Source organism: Thalassophryne amazonica, chromosome 3 (assembly GCF_902500255.1).
Source record: "Thalassophryne amazonica chromosome 3, fThaAma1.1, whole genome shotgun sequence".
In the NCBI taxonomy this organism is placed as follows: Eukaryota; Metazoa; Chordata; class Actinopteri; order Batrachoidiformes; family Batrachoididae; genus Thalassophryne; species Thalassophryne amazonica.
In genome coordinates, this window is record NC_047105.1 from 8,589,479 (window position 1) to 8,606,057 (window position 16,579).

Here is a 16,579-nt window from a genome sequence, read left to right on the forward strand (position 1 = left end):
CGCTGAAGAGGAGGTACTGCTGGCCCACCACCACCAGTCGCCGCCCTACTTGGAGTGCGGGCTTCAAGCATGAGAGGGCGCCGAGACAGAGAGTGACAGCTGTCACTCGTTTACACCAGCTGTCACCAATCACCACCAGCTCTACAAAAGCCGGATCATTACTCCACCTCCTCGCCGAGAAATCAACTACCGTTGAAGGTAATTTCTCCGCTGTGAGTAAGACTGTGTCTTAACCTGATCTTTGTCTGCAGCCTTTTTCCTGAAGTCGGAGATAACTGGAGTGGCGTGTAGTGGGAGCAGCGACGTCTTCGCCTCCCACTCCATCCAGATAAGTGACTGACAGGAGCTGCTAGAGTGTTCCTATTTCGGAGGTGGAGGTTTTCCCTCCTTGAAGACCTGCAGAAAAAGGATTACTGGATGTGTGGATACACACTCACCATAACTGTTTTGTCATCTTCTGCCAGCAGTACCAGGGTCTGCAACCGAAGACGGTGACCACCTGGGGACTCAGGACTTGGCGGCTCCGGTGTTCTTCAGGCCGTTGGTGGTGGAAGCTGTGTGGGTCCCGGCTCTCCGATCGCCAGAGGTCTCCTATCTTCGAGCCTGCCCGCATGTCACCTTGTGTACAATTGGCATTATCTGTGTCTGTATTTAGTTGTGCGATTCACAACATTAAATTGTTGCTCTTTGTCTTATCCATTGTCCGTTCATTTGCGCCCCCTGTTGCGGGTCCGTGTTACGACCCTTTCCCAACAGGATTTCTCGGCCATTCGTCATGGATCCCGAGGGGCGTCAACCACAGCTTGAACAGCCAATGGGAGAACAAGGAGCGCAGGCGTCAGCAGGAGGCGTGGTAAGTGATCTGCAGCAAATTCTTACCGCTTTCACCGCTCAGTTAAATCTGGTCACCGAGCAGAATGCAGTCCTCAATCGGAGAGTGGAGGCTCTCACCGCCAGAGTGGAAGCGCGCGACTCGAGCGCTGCTGCAGTGACTCCTCCTGCTGGCTCTGGGCCACAGATAGATGTTCCACTGGCCGTTCAACAAACCCCCCCACCGTCCCCTGAAGCTTACATAAGCCCTCCAGAACCGTACGGAGGCTGTGTCGAAACGTGCGCAGACTTCTTAATGCAGTGTTCGCTCGTTTTTTCACAGCGTCCAGTTATGTACGCATCAGATGCCAGCCGGGTGACTTATGTGATTAATTTGCTTCGAGGTGAGGCATGCGCTTGGGCTACGGCGCTTTGGGAACAGAATTCGTGGCTCCTGACGTCATACGCTGGGTTTGTACGGGAATTCAAACAGGTGTTTGATCATCCCAACAGAGGCGAGACCGCCTCGAGCGTGCTGCTGTCAATGAGACAGGGGCGCCGAAGCGCAGCTGATTATGCAGTCGACTTCCGCATCGCGGCTGCGAGGTCCGGCTGGAATAATGTTGCGCTCCGCGCCGCCTTCATAAACGGACTGTCTCCAGTTCTGAAGGAGCATTTACTGGCTAAGGATGAACCGCCAGACTTCGATGGGCTTGTCAGTTTGGTTATACGTTTAGACAACCGGTTGAATGAACACCGTCGGGAGCAGGCCAGGGGGCGTGGTCAGGCACAAGCCGTCCCTCTCTCCTCCGGGTCCGAAAGGGTGTCGTCTTCCCCACGTTCCACTGCCAGAGGGCTCCGTGTGGCAACAGCTCCCCCTGCTGACGAAGCTATGGACACGAGCAGGGCCAAATTAAAATTAAATATCAGACAAAGGAGGCTGGCCCGCGGGGAGTGTTTTTTCTGTGAGCACATGTTAAAAGACTGCCCCAAACGATCAAACTCCAATGCCCATCCTTAGGAACTGGGTTAAGGGTGGGCCATAATATGTACACAGGGAAAACCCATAAATCAGCACGAATCCCAGTAACAATACTGAGTGGGGATTTAACCCTTCACGCCCCAGCACTGGTAGACACGGGGTCAGAAGGGAATCTGCTGGACAGCAGATGGGCCAGGGAAGTAGGGCTTCCTCTGGTGGCCCTGCCTTCACCATTGAAGGTACGAGCACTAGATGGCACTCTACTCCCGTTAATTACACATCAGACACAGCCAGTAACCTTGGTTGTGTCTGGGAATCACAGGGAGGAGATTGTGTTTTATGTAACACCTTCTACCTCCTGAGTGATTCTGGGATTTCCATGGATGGTGAAGCACAATCCCCAGATTGATTGGCCGTCTGGGGTGGTGACGCAGTGGAGCGAAACCTGCCACCGGGAGTGTTTAGGATCCTCGGTTCCACCCGGAATTACAGCTAAAGAGGAGGTCAAAGTCCCCCCCAAACTGGCGGCAGTGCCCGAGGTGTACCACAATCTTGCTGACGTCTTCAGCAAAGATCTGGCACTCACTCTTCCCCCACACCGACCGTACAATTGTGCCATCGATTTGATTCCGGGCGCTGAGTACCCGTCCAGCAGATTGTACAACCTCTCACGTCCGGAACGCGAATCGATGGAGACCTACATCCGGGACTCCTTAGCCGCCGGGTTGATTCAGAACTCCACCTCCCCGATGGGTGCGGGTTTCTTTTTTGTGGGTAAAAAAGACGGCGGACTCCGTCCATGCATTGACTACAGAGGGCTGAACGAGATTACGGTTCGCAATCGATACCCGTTGCCCCTGTTAGATTCGGTGTTCACGCCCCTGCATGGAGCCAAAATGTTCACCAAACTTGATCTTAGGAATGCGTACCACCTGGTTCGGATCCGGAAGGGAGACGAATGGAAGACGGCATTTAACACCCCGTTAGGTTATTTTGAGTACCTGGTCATGCCGTTCGGCCTCACTAATGCCCCCGCGACGTTCCAAGCATTGGTTAATGACATCTTGCGGGACTTCCTGCACCGGTTTGTCTTCGTATATCTGGATGATATACTCATCTTTTCTCCGGACCCTGAGTCTCATGTCCAGCATGTACGTCAGGTCCTGCAGCGGTTACTAGAAAACCGGTTGTTTGTGAAGGGCGAGAAGTGTGAGTTCCACCGCACTTCTTTGTCCTTCCTGGGGTTCATCATCTCCTCCAACTCCGTCGCCCCGGATCCGGCCAAGGTTGCGGCGGTGAGAGATTGGCCCCAACCAACAAGCCGTAGGAAGCTGCAACAGTTCCTCGGCTTTGCAAATTTCTACCGGAGGTTCATTAAAGGTTACAGTCAGGTGGTTAGCCCCCTGACTGCCCTGACCTCCACTAAAGTCCCCTTCACTTGGTCGGATCGGTGCGAAGCCGCGTTTAGGGAGTTGAAACGCCGGTTTTCGTCTACACCAGTTCTGGTGCAGCCTGATCCTACTCGCCAGTTCATAGTGGAGGTGGACGCCTCTGACTCAGGGATAGGAGCCGTTCTGTCCCAGAGCGGGGAGTCCAACAAGGTTCTCCATCCATGTGCCTACTTTTCCCGCAGGTTGACCCCCGCTGAACGCAACTATGACGTGGGCAATCGGGAACTCCTCACGGTTAAGGAGGCTCTTGAAGAGTGGAGACACCTGTTGGAGGGAGCTACGGTGCCTTTCACGGTTTTCATGGACCATCGGAACCTGGAGTACATCCGGACCGCCAAGCGGCTGAACCCCAGGCAAGCCCGCTGGTCCCTGTTCTTTGAACGCTTTGACTTCCGGATCACCTACCGTCCCGGGACTAGAAACCAACGATCCAACGCACTGTCCCGGGTGCACGAAGAGGAAGCCAAGGCTGAGTTGTCAGACCCCATCGAGACCATCGTTCCCGAGTCCACTGTCGTGGCCACCCTCACATGGGACGTGGAGAAGACCGTCCGGGAGGCCCTGACCAGGAACCCGGACCTGGGAAACAGTCCTAAGAACAGACTTTACGTCCCACCAGAAGCCAGGGCTGCCGTCTTGGACTTCTGCCACGGATCCAAGCACTCCTGTCATCTCGGAGTGCGTAGGACCGTGGCAGTAGTCCAGCAGCGCTTCTGGAAGCCGACGTCCGGGACTATGTCCAGGCCTGCACCACCTGTGCTAGGGGCAAGGCAGATCATCACAAGCTCAGGGGCCTCCTCCAGCCCCTGCCTGTGTCTCATCGCCCCTGGTCTCACATCGGCCTGGACTTCATCATGGGCCTCCCGCCGTCCCAGGGTAACACCGTCATCCTCACGATAGTGGACCGGTTCTCCAAGGCGGCCCACTTCGTGGCCCTCCCGAAGCTCCCGACGGCCCAGGAGACAGCAGACCTCCTGGTCCACCACATCGTGCGTCTGCATGGGATACCATCGGACATCGTTTCGGATCGTGGTCCCCAGTTCTCCTCGCAGGTCTGGAGGAGTTTTTGTAAGGAACTGGGGGCCACCGTGAGTCTCTCGTCCGGGTATCACCCACAGATGAACGGCCAGGCAGAGCGGGCGAACCAGGAGTTGGAACAGGCTCTCCGCTGCGTAACCTCGGCACATCCAGCGGCTTGGAGTGACCATCTGGCCTGGATCGAGTACGCCCACAATAGCCAGGTCTCATCTGCTACCGGCCTCTCCCCTTTTGAGGCGTGTTTGGGGTATCAGCCCCCATTGTTTCCACTTGTGGAGGGAGAGGTCGGGGTCCCCTCGGTCCAGGCCCACCTGCGAAGGTGCCGCCGGGTGTGGCGGACCGCCCGTTCTGCCCTGTTGCAGGCCTGGAAGAGGGCTAAGGCCCATGCAGATCGCCGGCGTTCCCCGGCCCCTGCATACCAGCCTGGGCAGGAGGTGTGGTTATCAACCAAGGACATCCCACTGCAGGTTGAATCACAAAAGCTCAAAGACCGGTTCATCGGACCTTTCTCAATACTCAAGATCCTCAGTCCGGCCGCAGTGAAGCTGAAACTCCCAGCTTCACTGCGGATTCACCCAGTGTTTCATGTCTCAAGGATAAAACCATACCACGCCTCACCTCTCTGTATTCCTGGACCCGTACCACCTCCTGCCCGTATCATCGACGGGGAGCCGGCATGGACAGTTCGCCGGCTCCTGGACGTCCGTCGGCCGGGGTTTTCAATATCTGGTGGACTGGGAGGGGTACGGACCCGAAGAACGCTCCTGGGTGAAGAGGAGCTTCATCCTGGACCTGGCCCTCCTGGCCGATTTCTACCGCCGACACCCGGACAAGCCTGGTCGGGCGCCAGGAGGCGCCTGTTGAGGGGGGGGTCCTGTTGTGTGTGCCGCTGAAGAGGAGGTACTGCTGGCCCACCACCACCAGTCGGCGCCCTGCTTGGAGTGCGGGCTTCAAGCATGAGAGGGCGCCGAGACAGAGAGTGACAACTGTCACTCGTTTACACCAGCTGTCACCAATCACCACCAGCTCTACAAAAGCCGGATCATTACTCCACCTCCTCGCCGAGAAATCAACTACCGTTGAAGGTAATTTCTCCGCTGTGAGTAAGACTGTGTCTTAACCTGATCTTTGTCTGCAGCCTTTTTCCTGAAGTCGGAGATAACTGGAGTGGCGTGTAGTGGGAGCAGCGACGTCTTCGCCTCCCACTCCATCCAGATAAGTGACTGACAGGAGCTGCTAGAGTGTTCCTATTTCGGAGGTGGAGGTTTTCCCTCCTTGAAGACCTGCAGAAAAAGGATTACTGGGTGTGTGGATACACACTCACCATAACTGTTTTGTCATCTTCTGCCAGCAGTACCAGGGTCTGCAACTGAAGACGGTGACCACCTGGGGACTCAGGACTTGGCGGCTCCTGTGTTCTTCAGGCCGTTGGTGGTGGAAGCTGTGTGGGTCCCAGCACTCCGATCGCCAGAGGTCTCCTATCTTCGAGCCTGCCCGCACGTCACCTTGTGTACAATTGGCATTATCTGTGTCTGTATTTAGTTGTGCGATTCACAACATTAAATTGTTGCTCTTTGTCTTATCCATTGTCCGTTCATTTGCGCCCCCTGTTGCGGGTCCGTGTTACGACCCTTTCCCAACAAATGTTATCTGCACTAGTTGACAAGTTAGAGATGAACTCTTCAAATTTGTGTAAGAATTCAGAGTATGGGCCAGGGGGCCTATATACAGTGACAAATTAATACGGCTGATTTGTATTCTTCTGACTTTGGTAATACATAGCATCATGGGCAGAGCAGAGAATCAGATATTCAAACAAATTATATGTATTATATTTTTATATTATATGTGACGTCCAACAACTAATAAATTAAATCTAGATTTCTACATAAAAAAAGATGGTGGCGCAACTCATGTTTGCTGCGGCCTCCACCCACTTTGCCTCAATTTGGATGACGGACTGCTTCAAGTTTAGAGGACATAAACAATGTCAAATGTATATGTGTTGACTTTAATTTTGATGTGTGCCATTATTATGGTAAACAAGTAATTATTGTGGATTAATTGCTGTATTCTGCGGTAACTGGAGTGTAAATGTAATCTCGTTGTTGTTGCATTTGTAATGACAATGACAATAAATCTCATTCCATTCCATTCCATTCCAAGAGCAACACCCCTTCCTTGCTTCGCATCATGAGGGATTTTGATTTGATTTATTTGGCAATAAAATACAAGTACATAAAATAAATACATACAAGATATAAAATTGCAGAGGATAACACAAAAAAGCGTAAACACTTATTTCCATTGTGGTCCTCGAGAAAGAAAAAAAACCTAGCAATCAAATAACAATAAAGTGACTAAACCGACTTAGAAAAAAATGACAACAAAAGAAATATAATAAAAATTAATAGTAAACAAAATCCTGATGACTAGCAACTAAAAGTTTAGACATAAAAAAAAAATCCTTAACACTTTTCTTAAAAACATCTTTAGTCCTTAACAATTTAACAGAAACAGGGAGATCATTCCATAATTTAACACCAGTATGACTAAAATAATTCTTACTGAAACTACCAACATGATTAACAATGAAAGATGGCTGACTATTTCTAGTGTGGTTGATGGAAGATAACTGAAAATTAGATTTCTTATAATCAGGAGCGCTGTTAATATAGATGTTATACACATGACTTAACTTTAGCTCACTCAATCGGTAACATACCAACATGTTTAAGTTCTTCAGCCCCTATGTGACTACGTGGGGGAAGATTTAACATAAACCTAATAACCTTATTCAGAGCCATTTGCAGTCTGGATTTAAATGACAAACCACTGTACCAAGCAGAACAAGCATAGTCAAAGTGGCATTGAATCAGCGCAGAAACTAAGAGTTTCTTAGTTTTCAAATCAAATTTTCGAGCATTTCTCTATAAAAGTTTCACTTTTAACATTTTGAAACAACTTTATCCAAAATAGCATCGTCTCAGAGAGACTGGTCCAAAATTACGCCTAAATAAGTTACTTGCTGCTTTGATTCAATGTCAACTCCGCCGCACTTGACTTGTAAACTATTACACTTTTTTAGCCTGCGCTTTGATGTAAACAGTATTGATTCCGTTTTGCCTAGGTGCAATGATAGCTTGTTATCTATCAACCATTCTTGGACTACGGCAAGCTCGGTACTGAGGGTTGCCTCTATCTCCGACATGTCCTTGCCAGAAACAAGCAGTGCTGAGTCGTCTGCATAAAGCAGCAACTTACACTTGACAGCGCCAGGCATGTCATTGAAGTAGATCAGAAACAGAAGCGGCCCCAGTATCGATCCCTGCGGAACACCACAACTGATAGAACTTTCCCTAGATATAGTACCGTTTACATCAACAACTTGTTTTCTACCAGATAAATAAGACCTGAACCATCTAACCGAGTCTTCATTCATACCAAGGACTGACAATTTTTGCAACAATATGCTGTGATTAACTGTATCCAATGCTTTCTGCAGGTCTAACATTGCTCAAAATGTAAATGAGTCCACCCACCACTTTAATCATATCTTAGATCTTGTTCTGACTTATGGTATGGAAATTGAAGACTTAACAGTATTCCCTGAAAACTCCCTTCTGTCTGATCATTTCTTAATAACATTTACATTTACTCTGATGGACTACCCAGCAGTGGGGAATACGTTTCATTACACTAGAAGTCTTTCAGAAAGCGCTGTAACTACGTTTAAGGATATGATTCCTTCTTTATGTTCTCTAATGCCATATACCAACACAGTGCAGAGTAGATACCTAAACTCTGTGAGTGAGATAGAGTATCTCGTCAATAGTTTTACATCCTCATTGAAGACAACTTTGGATGCTGTAGCTCCTCTGAAAAAGAGAGCCTTAAATCAGAAGTGCCTGACTCCGTGGTATAACTCACAAACTCGCAGCTTAAAGCCGATAACCCGTAAGTTGGAGAGGAAATGGCGTCTCACTAATTTAGAAGATCTTCACTTAGCCTGGAAAAAGAGTCTGTTGCTCTACAAAAAAAGCCCTCCGTAAAGCTAGGACATCTTACTACTCATCACTAATTGAAGAAAATAAGAACAACCCCAGGTTTCTTTTCAGCACTGTAGCCAGGCTGACAAAGAGTCAGAGCTCTATTGAGCCGAGTATTCCTTTAACTTTAACTAGTAATGACTTCATGACTTTCTTTGCTAATAAAATTTTAACTATTAGAGAAAAAAATTACTCATAACCATCCCAAAGACGTATCGTTATCTTTGGCTGCTTTCAGTGATGCCGGTATTTGGTTCTTTCTCTCCGATTGTTCTGTCTGAGTTATTTTCATTAGTTACTTCCTCCAAACCATCAACATGTCCTTTAGACCCCATTCCTACCAGGCTGCTCAAGGAAGCCCTACCATTAATTAATGCTTCGATCTTAAATATGATCAATCTATCTTTATTAGTTGGCTATGTACCACAGGCTTTTAAGGTGACAGTAATTAAACCATTACTTAAAAAGCCATCACTTGACCCAGCTATCTTAGCTAATTATAGGCCAATCTCCAACCTTCCTTTTCTCTCAAAAATTCTTGAAAGGGTAGTTGTAAAACAGCTAACTGATCATCTGCAGAGGAATGGTCTATTTGAAGAGTTTCAGACAGGTTTTAGAATTCATCATAGTACAGAAACAGCATTAGTGAAGGTTACAAATGATCTTCTTATGGCCTCAGACAGTGGACTCATTTCTGTGCTTGTTCTGTTAGACCTCAGTGCTGCTTTTGATACTGTTGACCATAAAATTTTATTACAGAGATTAGAGCATGCCATAGGTATTAAAGGCACTGCGCTGCGGTGGTTTGAATCATATTTATCTAATAGATTACAATTTGTTCATGTAAATGGGGAATCTTCTTCACAGACTAAGGTTAATTATGGAGTTCCACAAGGTTCTGTGCTAGGACCAATTTTATTCACTTTATACATGTTTCCCTTAGGCAGTATTATTAGACGGCATTGCTTAAATTTTCATTGTTACACAGATGATACTCATCTTTATCTATCCATGAAGCCAGAGGACACACACCAATTAGCTAAACTGCAGGATTGTCTTACAGACATAAAGACATGGACGACCTCTAATTTCCTGCTTTTAAACTCAGATAAAACTGAAGTTATTGTACTTGGCCCCACAAATCTTAGAAACATGGTGTCCAACCAGATCCTTACTCTGGATGGCATTACCCTGACCTCTAGTAATACTGTGAGAAATCTTGGAGTCATTTTTGATCAGGATATGTCATTCAATGCTCATATTAAACAAATATGTAGGACTGCTTTTTTGCATTTGCGTAATATCTCTAAAATTAGAAAGGTCTTGTCTCAGAGTGATGCTGAAAAACTAATTCATGCATTTATTTCCTCTAGGCTGGACTATTGTAATTCATTATTATCAGGTTGTCCTAAAAGTTCCGTGAAAAGCCTTCAGTTAATTCAAAATGCTACAGCTAGAGTACTGACAGGGACTAGAAGGAGAGAGCATATCTCACCCATATTGGCCTCTCTTCATTGGCTTCCTGTTAATTCTAGAATAGAATTTAAAATTCTTCTTCTTACTTATAAGGTTTTGAATAATCAGGTCCCATCTTATCTTAGGGACCTCATAGTACCATATCATCCCAATAGAGCGCTTCGCTCTCAGACTGCAGGCTTACTTGTAGTTCCTAGGGTTTGTAAGAGTAGAATGGGAGGCAGAGCCTTCAGCTTTCAGGCTCCTCTCCTGTGGAACCAGCTCCCAATTCAGATCAGGGAGACAGACACCCTCTCTACTTTTAAGATTAGGCTTAAAACTTTCCTTTTTGCTAAAGCTTATAGTTAGGGCTGGATCAGGTGACCCTGAACCATCCCTTAGTTATGCTGCTATAGACGTAGACTGCTGGGGGGTTCCCATGATGCACTGTTTCTTTCTCTTTTTGCTCTGTATGCACCACTCTGCATTTAATCATTAGTGATTGATCTCTGCTCCCCTCCACAGCATGTCTTTTTCCTGGTTCTCTCCCTCAGCCCCAACCAGTCCCAGCAGAAGACTGCCCCTCCCTGAGCCTGGTTCTGCTGGAGGTTTCTTCCTGTTAAAAGGGAGTTTTTCCTTCCCACTGTTGCCAAGTGCTTGCTCACAGGGGGTCGTTTTGACCGTTGGGGTTTTTCCGTAATTATTGTATGGCCTTGCCTTACAATATAAAGCGCCTTGGGGCAACTGTTTGTTGTGATTTGGCACTATATAAATAAAATTGATTTGATTTGATTTGATTTAACAGTACCATGCCAGTTGAAAAACCCTTGTCGCACTGCTGCCTAATATAATCATTAAGATATATCAAACAGGTATCTGTGGAGTATGATGAACGAAAACCAGACTGTAGCTTATACAATAAGTCATGTTTTATGAGATACTCACTTACCTGGTTAAAAGCAATGCGGTCAAAAACCTTTGACAGGATGCTCAGTACTGAGACAGGCCTGTAATTACCAACATCTGTTTTTTCTTGTACAATGGAACCACTCTGGCTAATTTCAGGTCATCAGGCACTTCACCCGTACTTATTGACAGGTTTACAATATGACAAACAGGATGAGCAATAATACTGGCACTCTCCTTAATGAAACGAGCGAGGAGATTATCCATGCCTGTAGCTTTACTCAAACTCATGCCAGCCAGCACCTTGTACACCTGAGCATATGTAGCACCTTCCATTTTGAACATATTCTCAGAGACATTCAACTTCCTATAGAAAATTGTAACATAATACCAAAATTTCCAGTACCTTGGGGCAACATAGTAACAAGTTTAGAAGCAATAGTGGTGGAAAAAAAAAGCATTGAAATGTTCTGATACTGCAGATTTATCAAAATTTAACACATTGTTTATCTTCCGACCAATATTACCAGATGTAGTTTTAAATTTTGAGGATGTTGTTATGTGTCGGACGCAGCTCGGAGAACCGACCAGCGTTTGAAGGACCCAGTATGAAATAAGCAGAGCACGGTACAAAGGTTAACTGAATTTAATACATAACAGTGATAATAACAAAAAGTGCGGTCTGGCGTGGTGCGCTCCCAGCAGCGCTAACGGTCCGGAGCCAGAAGCTGTTTCGGACCCAAGGACCCCGCCGACACCCCCCAGGTGGCCGCAACAACCGAGTCTGTGAAAGAAGGAACCATTATGTGAGTCCACACTCTACACACAGAACACTTAAAGGTGTACAAACAGCAAACACTTCCTGGCTTGATTACTGATCAGCTTCCCAACCTGCAGGCATGGAACATCCCGTTCACAAAACTCCACCGCAGTGGAAGCTGATACATGACTAACAAACAGCTCAATACAATAAGGTGTGAGGGACACCACATTTACTGACTGTATAACTGTTAGTCACAAAATCTAACGTACCTCAGGAAGTGTGCTGACGAGCGTGAGACCTCACCCCCTCCTCTTTCACAGACCGTGCATCAAACCTGGACGTTCTCAGCATCCGCTGTTGATGAGATGGCTCCCGAGACGACGATCTCACCCGTCTGGTCACAAGGTCGAGTCTCTGGCAAATACACACTGTGCACTCCAGTCTCAAATGCCAACATGCTCCAATCCATCCAGATGCACCACAGCTGTGAGTCCTGACGAGTCGCAGGTGATCAGGGTGAGGTCCTGACAGCCTCAGCAACACAGCCACTCAGTCCCAAACGCACGCCACCTGGGAGGAAAACCAAAAGACAGAAACAAACCGGCAGCCAGGCCCCCCCAGCCATATAACAGATGTACCTAAAGTCAGTTTGAGCTTTGGACCTCTTGTATTTATTCAGGAATTTATCACGTTTCCTGATTAAATCCAATATTTCGCTCGACAACCAAGGTTCTGTTCTCTGTTTGAGACGCACTTCCTTGAATCGAGCCACCGAGTCCAAAACCCGAAGGAACAAGGACTTAAACATAGACCATGCCTCAGTAACATCATTGCTGTTTACCACACATAATTCCTTACTGAACGTAATTTTACAGTATTGTGCTGATTGAACAATGCTTTTTTTAATTTTTCGAGTACAATATATAAGTTTATGATCACTTAGACCTATATCAAGTACACCGGACTGACAAATATTTTCATGGTTAGAAACCATAATCAAATCCAGGATGGAAATACTTTTATCAGTTTCTCTGGTAGGCACATCTATCAGTTGTTTCAAACTACACAACTGCATAAATGTGGTCAATGCAGTCATAAGATTATTGTTTGTCTTGAGAGTGTTCGTATTAAAATCACCAAGTATCACAGTCTCATTTTCAGACACACCACCACAATCATTCTCTAAAAGTTCATAAAAGTCCATCTGCGATGGAGGTCGGTAACACACACCGGTCAGTAGAGGATGTGTCTTGGGGAGTAACAGCTCTATCCAGATCGCTTCAGTCTTGCTTCCATTGAGATCGTCTCACTGGTTAAAGGCAATGTCACTTCGTATGAAGACGCAAACTCCGCCAGCAGACCGGTTTCTGTCCTTACGCTGAATGATGTATCCTGGGATCTCCACTTCAGAGTCCTCGACTGAACTGTCAACATGACTAAATGTGTATGCTGGTGGGCAGGCCTCATTTAAGGGGAGGACAACTGTAGATTATGCCAGGTTTCCCATACCCGAATCATATCTAAGTGATGATCCATAATTAGATCATTAATCAGCAATGATTTTGAGGACAGTGATCTTATGTTAATGAGACCCAGACTAAGGACCTCAGTGGGGTTGACAGTTGGACTGTTTGGATTTAGGGGTGGTTCCAGAGTAGCATATATAAGATGCCTGGAAGTAGGTTTAGGTTTCAGACATTCCAAGTGGGTTGTAGGTAGCAGACACAAAATATTTGATATTGCTGGAACAGCCAGTGGGCCATCCCAATTTCAATGTCATCCAATGTAGTAATAGTTATTACTTTTGCATATAATAAGCATATCCCTCTATGATTTTTATGGACACAGCTGTGGAAACAGGTCACAGTCTCAACTGGATGAATTTCCCTCCCTGCCACATAAACTGCACTATCACCATAATGGATTTTCTGCACTAATTTCACCGCTAAGCTAATGGATTCCACATCCACATTTGTCATAAGCCTTGCAGGCTCTCTAATCACCTGCTCTGTGGCCTGCTGTAAAGTCCTAATGTTACCCTCTCTGTAGAGCTCTATCTATGTTCACAGACAAGATGGCGGCACCTTCCCCAGTAGGGTGAAGGCCATCTGGCATCAGCAAGCCATGGCAGCCCCAAAACAAAGGCCAGTTAATACAAGAACAATTGTTCCCACCCTGCACAATTGTCATGGAGAGGAATACTATTCATAAAGACCAAAACTGTTTCCTGTTTCTTTTTTTCCTGTAATCTTTTTTTCTGTAAAACCTCATGGACAGATTTTCATGAGGCTTTGTGGAGGTGTGTGTGTCAGAGGTGGGACAAAGTCACTGTCAACGTATTCTCAAGTCATCAATCTGCAAGTCCCAAGTCAAGTCTCAAGTCAAGTCAGCTTGCAAACAATTGTTGGTCATTATGACTTGAGACTTGACTTGGGACTTGTTGATTCATGACTTGAGAGTGACTTGATGGTGACTTCATCCCACCTCTGGTGTGTGTTATGGCTCGAGGAGGAGCCCACTAGGTTTAGTATTGATCCAGTTTCAGTTCTAGGTTTTAAAGGACGAGCATCTACGATGGGGCACCAGTCCATTGCAAGGCTTGTCGTGTTTCCCAGCTGGGTGGATTGGGACAGTACAGATGAAATGTCTAGTCCAATGACACAAACAGGTAGTGTGACTGGGAATATGACCCATGTCTGCATACTGCCAGTCCATCTACTCTGCTCTGCATATATATATGCACGATGTATATATTAAAAAGGAACACCGTGTCAGTGCTGATGTCTATTGTTGAATCTACAGAAAATAAGCACACACTGAGATAATTTGAAGTGAAACACCCCCTGACAGATTACTGGAGGCATGCAGCAGAAATATATTTACCATACAACATTTAATGCCTTTGAGGGCAGCCCAGCTCAGAGGATAGAGTGAATTGGTGCATAGCAAATGAAAGCAATATTGGCAGTGAATTTGAGAGACCCTGGCTGCAGTGTTGTCGGCTCTGTATTCCACTGTCACAGCCTCTCCCAGTCCTTGTTAGGATGGCCTACTTTCATTGTAACGTCTTTGCACACCTCCTCAACCTTGTTTTTTCTTATTCCTCCCTGAGAAAAACATGTTACCAAAGTGACTTTTTAACTTGCATTTTCTTCACACAGCACACATCAGCCTCTCCCTTCTTTGCAGCAGCTCAATTAGAGCATCATTAAGAGAAATGAAAGGATTTCAGGCACCGAGTTATGTGAAGATTGTGACCTTGGAGATACGAGCACGACATCTGACTCTACTGTGGACGGCAGCAGGTATGTATTACTCATCATAGTCAACTGGGTGAAAATCATTTGAACAGAAATAAGCACCTGAGGAGGTGATTTTGGGTCGGTGATGAATGCTGATACACATTGTACATCACGTTACACAGCTAAACATGCAGAATTTTGTCTGTATATTATATTTATTTAGTCAGTCACTCAATCCCATGGAGATGTTCCTACCTGATGCTGCTTTAAAGGAATCACTGAACTGTCAGAACATTACTCCTTTGATTATGCAATAACCGGAGACATTAATGAAGTACTGTTTCCTAGCAACATAGTGCATTCAAGTGTATAAGCGACCATGTCTCCAGTCGCTCACCATTATCAAAAATATATAACGTGATTAAAACAATCGTTAAATATTTGCAGAGGGTGTCGTCATGACAACCCATATTGTTTCACCCCATGTTTTCTGGTCTTATTCCCGACCCTTAATCTCGCCCCCGTGTCGTTGCACGCATTGACACAGTAAGCCTGAAGCATTGTACCTCCAGATGTGACTTTTATATCAAAGTAGATGTTGGAAAGAAAGTGTGTACTGATGATGTTCAGCACTTGAGAGAGTTCAGTCAAACAGCCTTTGTAGGGCTTCTCTCAATCCATACTCAGACTGATAATCTGTGATTTTGGGCATTTGCCCGGTGGGCCGCTGCACGTTTTCATGTGCGTGGGCCGGCCTTCCCATATTTATAGAGATTATGGAAATACAGCGTTCTTGAATCGCGCGCTGCTGTCAACACGAGGGAAGTCCGTGATCGGTGAAGCTACAGCATTTAATCGGCGCAGCTGCAGAACCACTTCCTGAATTTGTGTCAAAATATAAGTTCTGTAGTGTTTCATACATGGCGCAGTCTTATTCTAGGTTTCAGTTTTGTTTCCGTTTGATCACAACGGTGACTTACATCGAGCACAATTATTGACCAACAGCCAATGACAATTGGAGCAGCATACAGGGTGGCCAATCAGATTGCAGGAACAGCAGGCGGCCGCTCCCGCACCTGCAGTGTTGCCAGATGTACAATAATTATCATATTTGTACGCTAGTTTTACCCTCTGTACGATGTACGATCAATAATGGGAAAAAAATCCAAAATGTACGATAAATTCAGTTGGTTGCCCAAACATGCATCTCTGTCTAACACCCAAGAATCATTTTGCAGGCGTTGCACTCAAGCGGCATCAAAGACACACCACACACAGGGCTGCTGCTAGCTTTGGCCACCCGGGACAACGTCATTTGAAAGCCCCCCCCCTCTCCATACAAAGTAAACCATCCAATCTCTGCCGTGACAGAAAGATTCCCCAACCAACATCTTTTTTTGAAACTTTATTTCAACAAATGCAACAACAAACAATCAAAACACAAGAGCAAAGAGATATACAAGAAAAATAAAAAAAAGTTCAAGTTCCTTATGGAGGTGTCAACATTTTTTCTGTGTTGAACAAAATCTGCACAAGTGGCATCGGATGACGACAGCGACCTCGGGGTTGAATTCGACTCTTTCTAGTCTGGTAATTAACACAGGTTTGTGTCCCTTCACAGAAAAAAAAATCTTTCTAGTAGTGCGTTCGAGTTTCCCCATTACTATAATTACTGTTTAAAAATGTAACAAAAAAATTATTTGGAAATTAAAAAAACCCGCTAAAATAGCTACGTTGTATGCGTTTTGTTTGTGTACGATCATTTCTCCCAAAATACGATAATTTTGAGGTTTTGGTACGATAGTTTCATATTTCATATCTGGCAACACTGCGCCCCTGTGAATGGACTGAGTCCTCGGCGCCTGGACTTCTCTGCGCTTCGC